The 13,128-nt window shown below is 55.3% G+C and overlaps 1 protein-coding gene across 1 annotated transcript in view; it reads left to right on the top strand.

Annotated features, from left to right (window-relative positions):
* The first annotated feature begins 8,492 nt into the window (after nt 1–8,492).
* Nucleotides 8,493–13,128, top strand: part of FIGNL2 (fidgetin like 2) — a 30,215-nt gene continuing 25,579 nt past the window's right edge. The window contains exon 1 of the mRNA XM_082350526.1: nt 8,493–8,716. The gene's annotated coding sequence lies outside the window, so the exon portion shown is untranslated. The remainder of the gene's footprint in view (nt 8,717–13,128) is intronic.

The raw sequence follows: 13,128 nt of genomic DNA, 5'->3' as shown, positions 1-13,128 counted from the left end.
CACAGCAATGAGAAGCCCGCACACAGCAAGGAAGAGTAGCCCCCGCTCGCCACAACTAGAGAAAGCCCACGCACAGCAGCAAAGACCCAACACAGCCAAAAGTAAATAAATAAATAAATAAATAAATTTATTTTAAAAATAATCGGTGGCATCTAAATTGGATGAAACATGATCATACGTTTTCCTTATTGTATAAGCCATTGTGAGGCGAGTTTTCTGGTACTTGCAGCAGAGGATTTTTGTTTGTGTTTTTTTTTAAATCTTTATTGGAGTACAATTGTTTTACAATGGTGTGTTAGTTTCTGCTTTATAACAAAGTGAATCAGCTATATGTAAACATATATCCCCATATCCCCTCCCTCTTGCGTCTCCCTCCCACCCTCCCTATCCCATCCCTCTAGGTGGTCACAAAGCACTGAGCTGATCTCCCTGTGCTATGCAGCTGCTTCCCACTAGCTATCTATTTTACATTTGGTAGTGTATATATGTCCATGCCACTCTCTCACTTCGTCCCAGTTTACCCCTCCCCCTCCCCGTGTCCTCAAGTCCATTCTCTACGTCTGCGTCTTTATTCCTGTCCTGTCCCTAGGTTCTTCATAACCAATTTTTTTTTTTTTTTTAGATTCCATATATGTGTTAGCATACGGTATTTGTTTTTCTCTTTCTGACTTACTTCACTCTGTATGACAGACTCTAGGTCCATCCACCTCACTACAAATAACTCAATTTCATTTCTTTTTATGACAGCAGAGGATTTTAATTCGGGAGTATTGGATAGGGTTGAGGAGGAGGTGTGTAAGGAGAAGCAGAGAACAAGTGTGTGAGGGAGAGTAGGAGGAGGTTGGGTAGGGGTCTGTGGCAAACAGCTCAAAAATATTTATGGGAAACCCATATTGCTCACTGTTCAAGTGTGTTAGTCCTAAGCCTCCGATGCGTTACTGAGGGCCTGGAATCCTGTCACCCATGGTGTGTAGCAATTGCTGGCTGCATTGGAAATGCTTGCAGTTCCCAAACAAAAGTGGAGACATGTGACCTGACACAGGAGTTTTTCTGTATTTTAAATTTTACTTGCCCCCAAAAGGCTTTACAGTTTTACAGCTTTATGGCTTTATGGCTCATACAAGGGCAAGTGGAAACATGCCGGACAGAGGCTTCCCTGGGACATCCATTGCCCCTCATCTCCCAGAGGTGTGGCCAGTTGTTGGGAAAATGTCCAGGGGCCAAAATCTCAACTAGGCAAGAGAGGGGACTGGGGCTAGGGATCCAGTTAGCTGTAGAGGTAAGTGTGAATCACTATTCATAGATTTTGATGACTCAGCCATTTGTTTCATGAGCATCTTCTCATCCTTCCTCAGGAAAGCCCCGTGAGGGCTGGGCGTCTATCATCAATCCACTTTACAGATGGGGAAGCTGAGGCGGGAATGTTAAATTTACAGGGTAAAGGGCAAACCAAGAGTTGAACTCGGGCAATCTGGCTCCAGAGCCTGTGCCTGTCTTAGCCACTACCTTATGGCATTTTAGATGCGTGGGGAATTTAGCAGTCGCTGAATCCAAGCCCCTGATTTTACAGTTGAGGAAGCAGGGATTTTACAGAGAGAGCAGGACTTGCCCAAGATCCACAGGGAAGGGGTGGCTGGGCGGGACTCGGACTGAGGCGTCCCGGCTTACAGTTGGTGAAAGAAGGGGGCGGGGGGAGGGGGGTGTAGGCACGAAGAAGCACTGCCCCTCCCCACCCCGTCCCCTGTGCAAAGCGCCCTTTCTTTCCATTTCGGGAACGGGTTCAACTTGGTGCGGGGGTGGCTGGGGGTGGCCTCGGGAAGCCACCCGGCCTCCTTCATTCTCGGGATTCCCTGAGGCAGCCATTGTCCCGGGAGGAATGTTCGGCCAGCAGCCCCGAGGGGGCGGAGCCTCTCTCCGTGCCCCAGACAAGCTTTGTGCTTTGTGCTCTCCACCCAGGGCCCCTCCTGGCCTTCACCAGCCGTGACTTCCGAGCATTTTTCAGGGCTTCCAGGCCAGGTCGCTTAAGGAGGAAGCTATTGGGAAAGGCGTGGGCCTTGGGAGATGCACTGGGCCCTGAAACGCCAGTCTGGGAGGGCTGCCTGGAGGAAATGTGAGAGCACCGCCCAGAGGCCTGGGGTAGTGGCTCCTCAAAGCTTAAAATATGCATTCCCAGCCTCTCATTACTAGGATTTTTATCTTAACCAGACATATGCACAAAGGTGGGTATTACAAGTCAGTTCATCAAGCTTCTATTTCTGGAAAGAAAAATCTACAGCAAAGGAAATTTGTTATTCTTGCATGTCCATATGATGGAATATTAAACTGTCATTAAAAGTTGTGTGGTGTAGATAAACAACAAAGATTTACTGTATAACACAGGGAACTATATTCAATATCTTGTAATAAACTATAGAGCTTCCCTGGTGGCACAGTGGTTAAGAATCCGCCTGCCAACGCAGGGGACATGGGTTCAATCCCTGGTCCAGGAAGATCCCACATGCCATGGAGCAACTAAGCCCGAGCGCCACAACTACTGAGCCTGTGCTCTAGAGCCCACGCGCCACAACTACTGAAGCCCGCTCACCCAGAGCCCATGCTCCGCAACAGGAGAAGCCACTGCAATGAGAAGCCCATGCACCGCAACGAAGAGTAGCCCGCGCTCGCTGCAGCTAGAGAAAGCCTGCACGCAGCAACGAAGACTCAACACAGCCAAAAATAAATAATTAATTAATTATTAAAAAAACTATAATGGAAAAGAATCAGAAAAAAAGGAATATATATGTGTGTATATATATATATATATATATATATATATATGCATAACTGAATCACTTTGCTGTACAAGCAATATCGTAAATCAACCAGACTTTAATAAAAAAAAATTCTGTGGGTTAAGTATATTTATAGACAAGAAAAGATACTCAAAATACTTGCCTACTGAGAAAAGCAGATTACAAGATAGTGTGGCAATCTCTTACTATATCGACATCTAGAAAAATAACCTGTCTTACTCCAAAGTCTTACCAGTGGTTATCTCTGGGTAGTGGGATTAAGGGTGTTCGATTTAAAAAAATTTTTTTGTTTTGTGCTTCTCTATATTTTCTAATTTTTAAAGTTACTTTAAAAAGGTGTTTTACTTGTGTAACAAAAGTATTACGTGTGTGTGGATCCTAACTGCCCGCTGCTTGGGCTGGGTGTCCCCCACAGGAGAAGTTTCTCCAACTCTCAGACGGTAGGCAGGGACAGCTGTTCAGGCAACAGAAAAATGAGCGGTGACCATCAGACAGGCAACGTGCCTGAGCCCGGTAATAATAGCAACAACTCACTTAGCGTTTCACAAAGTGCTTCCACACACACAATCTTATTGAATTCCACCACAACCCTCTCAGGACACATCACTCACCTTTTCCAGGTGAGGAGCCAAGCTCCAGCAGCTAAGTGCTCCTCCGCTGCCCGCCCGGAGCGACAGCAGGCAAGTAGCTGGCTTGAACCCAGGGTCTCCCATCTTCAACCACTGCACCCCACTGCCTCCCCACTCATGTCCATTGCAGCATCTTACATTATCCACCTGTCCCTCTCCTCCTCTGACTGTGAGCTTCTCTACGGAGCACTGGGCTCTTACTCAAGTCTCTATTCCCAGAACCTAGTATACGTAGGCATCAGTACATGCTATTGAATTAATGAATGAATGAACAAATATTCAAACCTGGAGCCCTGGTGAAGCAGGTCTTGGTAGTTCCCAGACCTGTTCTTTGTAGCCTGTGTCCTTTTCTATTTGCTGCATTTTCTGTATTTATTTCCCTTTTGTTCTTTAATACTTGCAAAGTCTTTTGGAAAATGGCTGACAGCGAGAGTTGTGGGAACAGCTCTCTGTCTGGATCTGAACCAAAGCTTTAAAAAGGCTCCCAATACCCACTACACACCAGTAACTGGAGGCAACCACCCTGGAGGCCAAGGGCACAGAGGAGAAGCTCTTCGTCAGCTCTCCTCCCTGCCTGGGGGAAGGGTTTCTATCCAGGACCAATGTTTGGAAAGGATGGGGCTCCACATATTGAGTGCACACCCTTCCAGACCCCAGACCCAGAGAGGTGGAGGTTCAAGAGTGGGCTGTGGTAACAGAGCCTGGGCCAATCAGGGAAGGCTTCCTGGAGGAGAGACCTGGGAGGCTGGTTTAAGAAGGGGAGGAGGCCAGGCCAGAGGGGAGAAAAGCAGGGAACATGCCTGGGCAGTTGGGCGCTGGATGATTTAAGTACAACCAGATGTGCTGGGAATCTCCTGTCAGGCCCAGCCCCAGTGAGGGCAGTGGGGGTGGGGAAATCTCTGAGCCACTTGGATTTTCAGTTCCTCGTTCTTCCTTGGGTTGTAAGCTTTAGGGAGGGGAGAAGCTCAGTGGGGTTCCAGAGGAGCTGGCATGTGAGCGAGTAAGCCAGGCAGGCTCGAGTGGAGTCTTCCGCCTTTGGATAGGGTGTAGGATGGGAAGGGCTCTTCTAGGAAGCAGGGTATTGGGCTCAACCCCTGGAACCTAGAAAAAAGGATTAGGAGAGCTCTGGGGTAGGATCTACCAGCTCTGCTGGGGGTAGGGGATAGCTAGGGAAGCATTACAGAAGAGGACATATCTGAGTTGGGGTTCTGAAGGATAAATGATACTCCAGGGAGAGAGACTCTGCGGTATTAAAATGGTGTGGGTGCTTAGTGAGAGGTTCTGTGGTGCTGTATTATAAAGGCGCGTGGTGGGATGACAGTTCAGTTTGGGGTGCTGGCCCAAAGGCTGTGATGCAGGATGGGGGTGGGATGGGTGTGCTTCTGCTCACAGACCAAATGGCAGAGCCAGAGAAGGTATGAGGATTTTGGAAGTGGGTCCCAGGGTCCCCAAGTGTTGGGCCCCTGGGGGAAAGGAGGGGACTGATAGCCAGCCCCGGCACCTCCTCCCAAGTCTTAGGTGGTCTGGCACAGAGCTGTGTCTGCCCAGAGGGAGGGATGCTTTTTCTCATTCTCACGGAGGCTCTTACTTGCCCCTGGCCGGCTGTGGGGTGGGGATTGGACCCAGACACAGCCTGTAGCTCACTGGGAAGGCAAAGCTGGTATAAGCACACAAACAAGAGAGTGAGGGCATGAGCAGGGTTGGGGAGGCACTGGGAACTGCGCCTTGAAGTCCAAACAGCCAGAAAGAGAAGGGTTAGGGCTTCCACTTGTGGGGGGAACAGCCTGAGCCCAGGGTGAGTGGGAGGTGTGGCAGCCAGCTGGGTGTGGTGTGCTCTGGGCACGCACCCCAGTCGCCCAGCCTGGACACATTTCCTTCCTTTCCTGCTTCTTAATGACTCCTGAGTGGCTGATCCAGAGGACTACAAAGAGAGGTCTCCCCACCCTTTCCTCTTCCTCCCTTCCATTTCTTTCTCCCTTCCTCCCCCCACCCCCATCCTTCCCCAAGGCCCTTTTCTTTCCTTCCTCCTCACCCCACCTGCTCCTCCCTCCCTCCCTCTCTGGCTTCCACATCTTCCCTAACTCTCCTCTCTCCCTTCAAAACCCATAACGCTGATTCTCCCTGGGCCAGCTGGGTTATTTTCCTTGATGTTTTCGGAAAGGCCTTGCTGCAAATCTCTGGACCAGGAAGGTCACACACACACCCCTGCACACATACCCATGCCCCCCTCCTCACCCCCCATGCTCGGGCACTCAGCAGCACACCCAAGCACAGCACCTGCCTCCACCTTGGATGTGATACAAGCAAAAGGGCTGGGAAAGAATGGAGGGCCCTCAGCAGAAGCTGAGCAGAGCATTACCACCATCACTACCACTATTATTATCCAATCCATTGCCAGGCACTTGACCTAGGCCGGGATGATCATAAGACCTGCCAGAACCCTGTCCTCAGCAGGGGGCTCTTAGGGCACAGATCTGTTGACTGGGGACAGCCAGGAGAGGGGTCAGCAGGGAGTCCTCAGAGAACAGACCCCCAAGGCCCCGCCCAGGAGGGCAGACACGATGAAGGGCCATTTGCCAGGATTGAGTATTTGTCAGCCCAGGAGGCTGGATGATGTATTAACAGGACTTTAATGAGCCTGGGATGGGGAGCCACACTTCATTGCCTGAGCCTGGTGGGCAGAGGGGTGAAGAGACCAACCTCACCCCCATCTGCTAACTAAACACTTTAAGTCAACCTATGCCTCTTTGCCCATCAGAAACAATTCAGCACCTCCGAGATGCAGCACCTTCCCACGTGAAGTCCAGCAAAGGCCTCTCAGCATGCTGACCTGCCTTACTGTCTTACTGGAAAGGCCTTCCTGAGGCCTAACCTTGTCTTTCATACTGGAGGGACCTGGGGGGTGAAGGAGAACCTGATCCCTGCTCCAGGGGAGCACCTTATCAACTCCTTTCTCCACCCTCACCCCTGTCATCCACCCCACCCTGGAGCCTGGGGGAGCATGGCCCCCAGTGACACCTAGCCACAATGCCCTGGCAATGCTGGGCTTGGCCTCCAGGCACTAGTCCTGCTGGTTGGGGTCACTCAGTTCATGCGGACATTGGCCTCTCCCTTAGCTCCTACCCCTGACCCTTGAGGAGCCTGACAGATAGGGTAGAAAGAGTACAGTGGATTCTAGATCCAGCTTTGCTGTGTGACCCCAAGCGCGTCTCTTCTCTCTGGTCCTCAGATCCCCCATCAGTAAAGAAATACTCAAAAAATTCCTTCCCCCTCTGTTGTCCCGGGATTGTCCCTTCAGCTAGGGGTTCAGCTCTCCTAGGGTGGCAGCTGTGGCTCCCTTTATCCTGCCTTTCTGATTTTGAAGCCACGGGTTGCCCTACCATTCTGACCCTGTGCCAGGGTGTGGTCCTAGGGGTGTGGCATAGAGAGGAAGAGAGGGTTCTGGGGTTGGAGAAGATCCTGACCTTGGTGAATTCCAGGACCTGCCTGGGTGCTAGTCTTGCTTCCATATGTGGGTTGGGAAAAATATGGGAGCCTCCCCCTTTCCCTGAGTGGCACCTATAGGGGTGCCCTGGGAGATCAGAATGCAGAGCTTCCAGAGGGGACCAGTGAGACCCCAGAGACTCCAGAGGAACCATCACTAGGAGAAGGGAAGGGGAGAGTTTAGAATTCTGCAAAACACTGAGGACAGAGCACTACCGGGCAGTTGGGGGTGAGAGCACAAGGGCAACCTTGTCCAACTAGTACTCAGAGAGTCTGAGCAGCACCCAAAAGAAAAAAATCAAAAACCACACCTCAGAAGAGAGGACCCTCAGACACTGCCCTTGCATGGGAACACAGAAGGCCTTGGGACCCTCTGGGTGCTCAACATCTCCTCTGGGAAATGTATCTGTAACTTCCAACCTAAGCTCAGAGCCCTCTCCTCCTGGGGCAAAGTGGGTTCTGCTGCGGGCTGCTCGCCCTGCAGATTTCCTTTCCTTCCTGGATCACCGCTGAAGACTTGCGTCAGTGTGTCTGATAGAATTCTGTCTGCCCTTGTACTGGGAGCTCCACCGGGAGAGGGATGTGTCTTTGGGGCTTTCTCGGGTGTCCCCAGCGCCTAGCCCAATGCCCAGGCACAGAGTAGACGCTCAATATATAGCTGCTGAATGAATGCACCAATCAACGAACGCCTTTGGACACCTCCAAGCCGATCACAGGTCTGGGATTCATCCTGTTGGCCCAGTGTGAATGCTGCCTTCTTGGGGAAGCCCTCCAGGGAAGCCCACGGTTTAGACGTCACATCGCATTCTCCACTGCCCACCTCCAGGGCTCTCGGTCCTCCCCCGAACCCACCCCACTCGGAGTGGCATTAGTGCAGAGCGGTGGACTTGCTGGGCTGTGTGTGTCCCACCCTCTGCATCCCGGGCAGGCGCAGCCAACTGTTCACCTGGGGGCGGAGGGGCGGGGGTGGGGAGGAGAATGAAAGAGTGAGTCTACTAGGCTTAGGCTGAGAGGCCGAGGCAGTCCAGGGAGTGGGGGTCGAAGGCGGCTAGCGGACGGGGCGGGCCGGGCCGGCTGTCTTCCCCTTTGCCCTTCGACCCAGGAAGCCGCTCACACCCGGCGGACACGCTCGGCCGCCCTATTGCTCCGTCCCGGCCCCCCGCCTCGGGGACTGCTCCTCACCCTGCTCGGCCTCCACCCCCACCCCAACTTCCCGCTCCAACGGCCCGGGAGAGGCGGGAGCGGGCCTGAGAGTGGCGCAATGACACGCCACACCAAGGGTCATTTGCTCTTTTTCCCCCTCTGTGGCTAATTTATTTTAGAGCTCGGGGAGGAGAGGGGCGGGGCCGGGCCGGGCGGGTAGAGAGGAGGGGCCGGGCGAGCCCAGGGGAGGTGGGGGCGGGGCGGGGGCGAGGAGGGGAGGGCGGGGAAGCAGCCGGGGTGGAGAGGGCCGGGGAAGGGGCGGGAGTTGGGGGGAAGGGAGGGGCACGAGGGGAGGGGAGGAGCAGGGAAAGGGGAGGGGAGCAAAGGCCTGCGAGGGAGGGCGCTGGGGGCGGGCGAGGGGAGGCGGGGGTGGGGGTGGGGGTCCTGCCTGCGGGGGGAGCCGGGGCGGCCCCTTGTCCGGCCACCCCCACTGCCCAGTCCCGCTCCCGCCCGCGGCGGCCGCAGCAGCCGCAGCAGTAGCGGCTCCAGGATGGTGAGCGCCGCTGCCCCCCAGCCCCGGCCTGTCGCCCCCGGCCCGCGCCCCAGCCCCGGGGCCGGACGCCCCCCCAGGCCGCGCACACTCACCTAGGACCCGGCCGGGATGCCGAGGTACGGGGCCGCGGGCCCGGCGGGGGCAGGCACGGGAGCGCGCGGGCGGGCCGGGGTCAGGGGGTGGTGACCGTTCGTTCGGTCGGGGTGTCCGGAGCTTTGTCCGCGGGCGCGGGGCAGTGCGAGGGCCGGAGAGGGCGGGGGCTGCGGGGCGCGGGGTTCAACGAGGCGGGGGTCGAAGGGCAAGGCCAGCGAGAGACCCCAGCGGGTGCGTGGGAGCCGAGGGTCACTTCCCGGGGGGAGGGGGCGGGCAGAGAAGGGGCTCTCCTCTCCGCCGCCGATGGGCACCCTCTTCGCCGCCCCCTTTGGTGCGGAGGCTGCAGCAATAGCGAGCAGCAGGCTCTGGGGGGAGCCTGCGGGATTGGGGGTGGGGAACCAGAATTTGCGGGTTCGGGTCCCAGAAGGATCCAGTGTCCGGAGCCCGAGGGCCGGCCCGAGGCCCCTCCCACTCCGTCAGGTCTTTGTCCAGCGGCCCCTGTGTGTGAGGGAGGAGGGTGGGGACTGGGTTCCAGGCCCGGAGATTCCCCAGCATCGTGACGGGGCAGTGACAGGAGACTGAGGCCACTTCGGGCCCTGCGGGTCCTGCGTCCCTCACGCCCAACCCCTGCCTTTCTTCTCTTCTGGCCCGGGAGAGCATAGCCCCCATCTCAGAGTCAGGGTGTTGCAGGAAGCAACTTACCTTCACCCGTGCGCTACAGGCTGCGAGGGTGACCCTCTGAGCTCCCGGCCCTCTCTCCCGAGAGCCCTTTAAACTTCCCCACTCCAAGAGCCCTCTCTTGGTCTGTCTACACAGAGATTCCCTTGCTAAGGAACCCGCTCGATAGAGGGTCCTCCGCTAGGGTTGGGCACACAGGAGGTGCTCAGCAAATGTAGGCCCCCTTCTCGGCCCCTGGGCGGAGGAGGCCTGGGAAGGGGTCTGCGCGGGGGCGAGTGTAAGTGGCCTGGAGTCTGCGTCCAGAGGCAGCCAGGAGCCCAGAGCGCAGCGGTGGGTGGACGGGTGGGTGGGCTGTTAAAGGGACGGTCACTAAATCAGGATTAGGCCGTGGGGCTGTCAGGCTGCCAGGCCCTGTCTCCATGGATACCTAATTTGGAGGAGAATAGAGGACGGAAGAATGTTTGTGTTGTCGTCCGCGCGGGCTGCCGCGGCTGAGCGGACTCCAGCCTTCGGCCAGGCAGCGAGGAATGGGGATCCGTTTCGAAGCCCACTCTGGGCTTCCGCGGGGCGGGAGAACTTCTCGGTTCTCGGGGCCCAGAGCCTTCCCTGTAGAGTCGCTGGAGTGGGCCAGGTGATGCAGTGGTCCTAAGAACTCTGACCCTGCCCAGGGGAGCCCCAGACCCTTCCAGAGCCCAACCTGAACCCCTGTGCATCGTCCTGGAAGCGGCCGGGCTGGGGTTCCTCAGAGCCCCCATCCCGGAGCTTCTAGCCGGGAGCAAGCGCGTCCTCCGCTGCGCTGTGACCCTGGAGGACGGACGCGCTGCGCGGCTCGTGGCTGAGCGCCGCGGGGACCCAGCCGCACGCCGGTACCCGGCGGCCGCCGGAGCGGCGGGGCAGGGGGCGGGACGGGACTTACTGGGGTGGGCGAGAAAGGGGCGGGGCCTACCGGCCAGCTTCGCTCCACCGGGTGACAGGCCTCGTAAATCCCCCTCTCCCATATTTAACGCCATTTCATTTATTTCCACTTGATTCCGCTGGTGTCCTCAGCAACCACCCCTGTAAGGAGCGACCCTCGTGCCCTCCCTGTAATATCTTCTCGAGGAAAGCCCTCTTGGCGCCAAAGGGAATTAGCTCTGTGGGGCAGCGGAGTTGCTCCGGGGGAGGCCCAATAACCCCCACTTTTCAGGGGGACCCCCGTCTCCTCAGGAGAAGAAGAGGAGAGCTGAGAGACACAGGGATGAGTTTGACCTCCGAGGGCCTGCGGGATTTTCGGGCTGTGGTGTAAGGGTGGGCTGGGCTGGGCTGGGCTGAGGATCCCATGAGTGGACAATTCCACTGCGCCGACTGGAGCGGGGCATGAGAGGGACCAGACCGGAGTGTGTTGTTCTCAGAGCCCTTTCCTGCCTTCCTCCTGGTCATCCATGGCCACAGCTTTTTATGGAGCAAGAATCCCCTCCCCTCCCCTCCCCTGCCTGGGCTGCAGCTTTATTGCTGAGACCTCAGACTCTCTCCACGCAATTTCACGCCTCTCTGCCTTTGCTCTGGCTGTTCCCTCGGCCAAATGCTTTCCCATTGTCCCTGTCTCTCCACAACCTCCTCATTCTTCAGGGCCCGACTCGGATGCCACACTTCCTCCATATACCCTCTCCAGAGCCCGCAGCTCTTGTCACTTGCTCCTCCCTACATGTTCTCCTAACCCTGCACCTGTGCCTCCTGTCAGCCTCTGAGGCTGAGTCCACACTAGGCTCTTCCTCCTGGAGGACAGGGGTGGAGCATATACTTCCCCGCGCCCTGTCCCCACTGGGGACGCCTGGCACCTTGTGGGTGCTCCATAAATATTTGTTGGCTGAATAAAAGGGGTTTTGTAAGGGCAGCCTGCAAAGCATGGCATCTGGACACTTCCAGGCAAATAACTCTGTGCTCCTGGGTGGGTGGAGACCCCTGGGTGGGTCTCTTCCTCCTCCTCATTTGCTGACCCTCCCCCATCCCCAAGTCCGGGGAGGACTTTGCCCCTTCCTTTCCCCACAGACCAGCATTCTTTCCCTGCCATTATCATCCTGTTAAACAGAGAGGCCAGTCAGGATCCATATGGATCACATTAACAATTGCTTATTATCTGGGCCAAGACTGCCCCCACTCTCCACCCCCAGCTCCTACTGCTGCAGTTGCTGGACCCTTAGGAGCCCAGCCTTCCCGCCTCCCCCTCCCCCCACCTCGGTCAGCCAGGGATCGCAGGGGACAGGCTGGTCTCCCTTGCTCTCCCTATGCCTTCTAGCAGAAGTTTGCTTCTTCTTGACTTGGCTGGCAGCTAATGACTCCTCTACCCGATTTAATGAAAACCAGGTTCTTTGCGGGAGCATGGCTCAGTGAGGTTCCAGGGCCGCTGTGGAGAGAGGTGGACCTGAGGCCGGGTACACCTGTGGTCCACAACACCGAGAGCCTCTGCCTTCCCGTGGTCAGAGGCTGTGGGCTGGGGTAAGCCCCACTAGGCCGACCATGGGGTATACTGGTGCCTTCTGCCATCTCAGCCCTGGGCTGGCCCTGCTCCCTTTTTGGAGCTGGCAGGCTAGTGAGGAAGATCAAGGCAGGAGAGACCCTACAAGGCTATGTGGGTCCCAAGCCTTATGCTGCAGTCAAAGAAGCAAGAAATCTTAGAGTTTTCCAGAGTGGCTACTGAGGTTGGCCTTGAAGGATGAGGAGTGGAGTTTATGTTTAAATGCATGTAGCCCAAGAATACCAGGAATGGGAGGGGTCTTCAAGATTACCCAGTCCTGGGTCCATAACTTTTTTTTGATTTACAGACCCCTCAAAAGCCATCCCCAGAAAAATGCACTTCCATCACTCGATACTACACTTCGCTTTCGCTTTAGAGGGTTCTTGGACCCCGTGACACCCATGGGAACCCTACATCAAGAAACCCTCACCCCAATCCAGACCCCCCTGAAGTGCTGAGAGCAGAGTGGGGCCTGCAGCCCAGCAGTCCTGCCCTCCACTTGGTGCTGTCTCCATGGAAGGTTGACAGGATGAGCCAAGAGACCAGGGGTATCGGACGGAGCTGCTGGGCCAGTCTTTGAGTGGGAAAGGTTCACACTGCCTGGGTCGGGGTATGGGCTAGTCACCTCTGAATGTGTCACCTGGAGAGAGGAGGTCCAGGGGTTGTTTTGTTTTAGGACCCACTCATCCCCAGGAACACGGATGAGTGGCAAGAGAGTCTAGCTCTTTTCTGAGCACTCTCTTAAGCGACTTGATGAATCATAGGTAATACTTACTTACATAGTGCTTATTAAATATTCTATATCTCATCTGAGAAATGGGACTAATCATGGTGCCCTCCTCATAAACATTATCGTGAGGATTAAATGAGGCAGGAGCCGGAAGCCCTGAGTCCCAGTCTTGAAGGACTGTGGGCCTGTGAAGGCCTGGTCAGAAATGCAGGGGACAGTTCTCAGGGCTATACAGATCTCCCTTAACTTACGATGGGGTTATGTCCTGATAGAACCATCGTAAGTTAAAATTATTGTAAGTCAAAAACACATTTAATACACCTAGCCTACTGAACATCATAGCTTAGCCTAGCCTACCTTACAGGTGACCAGAAAACTTGCATTAGCTTACAGTTGGGCAAAATCATCAAACACAAAGCGTATTTTATAACGAAGTGTTCAAAATCTCATGTAAGTTATTGAAGACTGTACCGAAAGTGAAAAACAGAATGGCTTAATGGGTGCAAAATGGTTGTTTTGTATCAGTTGTTTGC

This window comes from Balaenoptera borealis, assembly GCF_965194805.1.
Source record: "Balaenoptera borealis genome assembly, chromosome: 13".
Lineage (NCBI taxonomy): Eukaryota > Metazoa > Chordata > Mammalia > Artiodactyla > Balaenopteridae > Balaenoptera > Balaenoptera borealis.
This window is presented reverse-complemented; position numbering and strand designations above follow the sequence as displayed.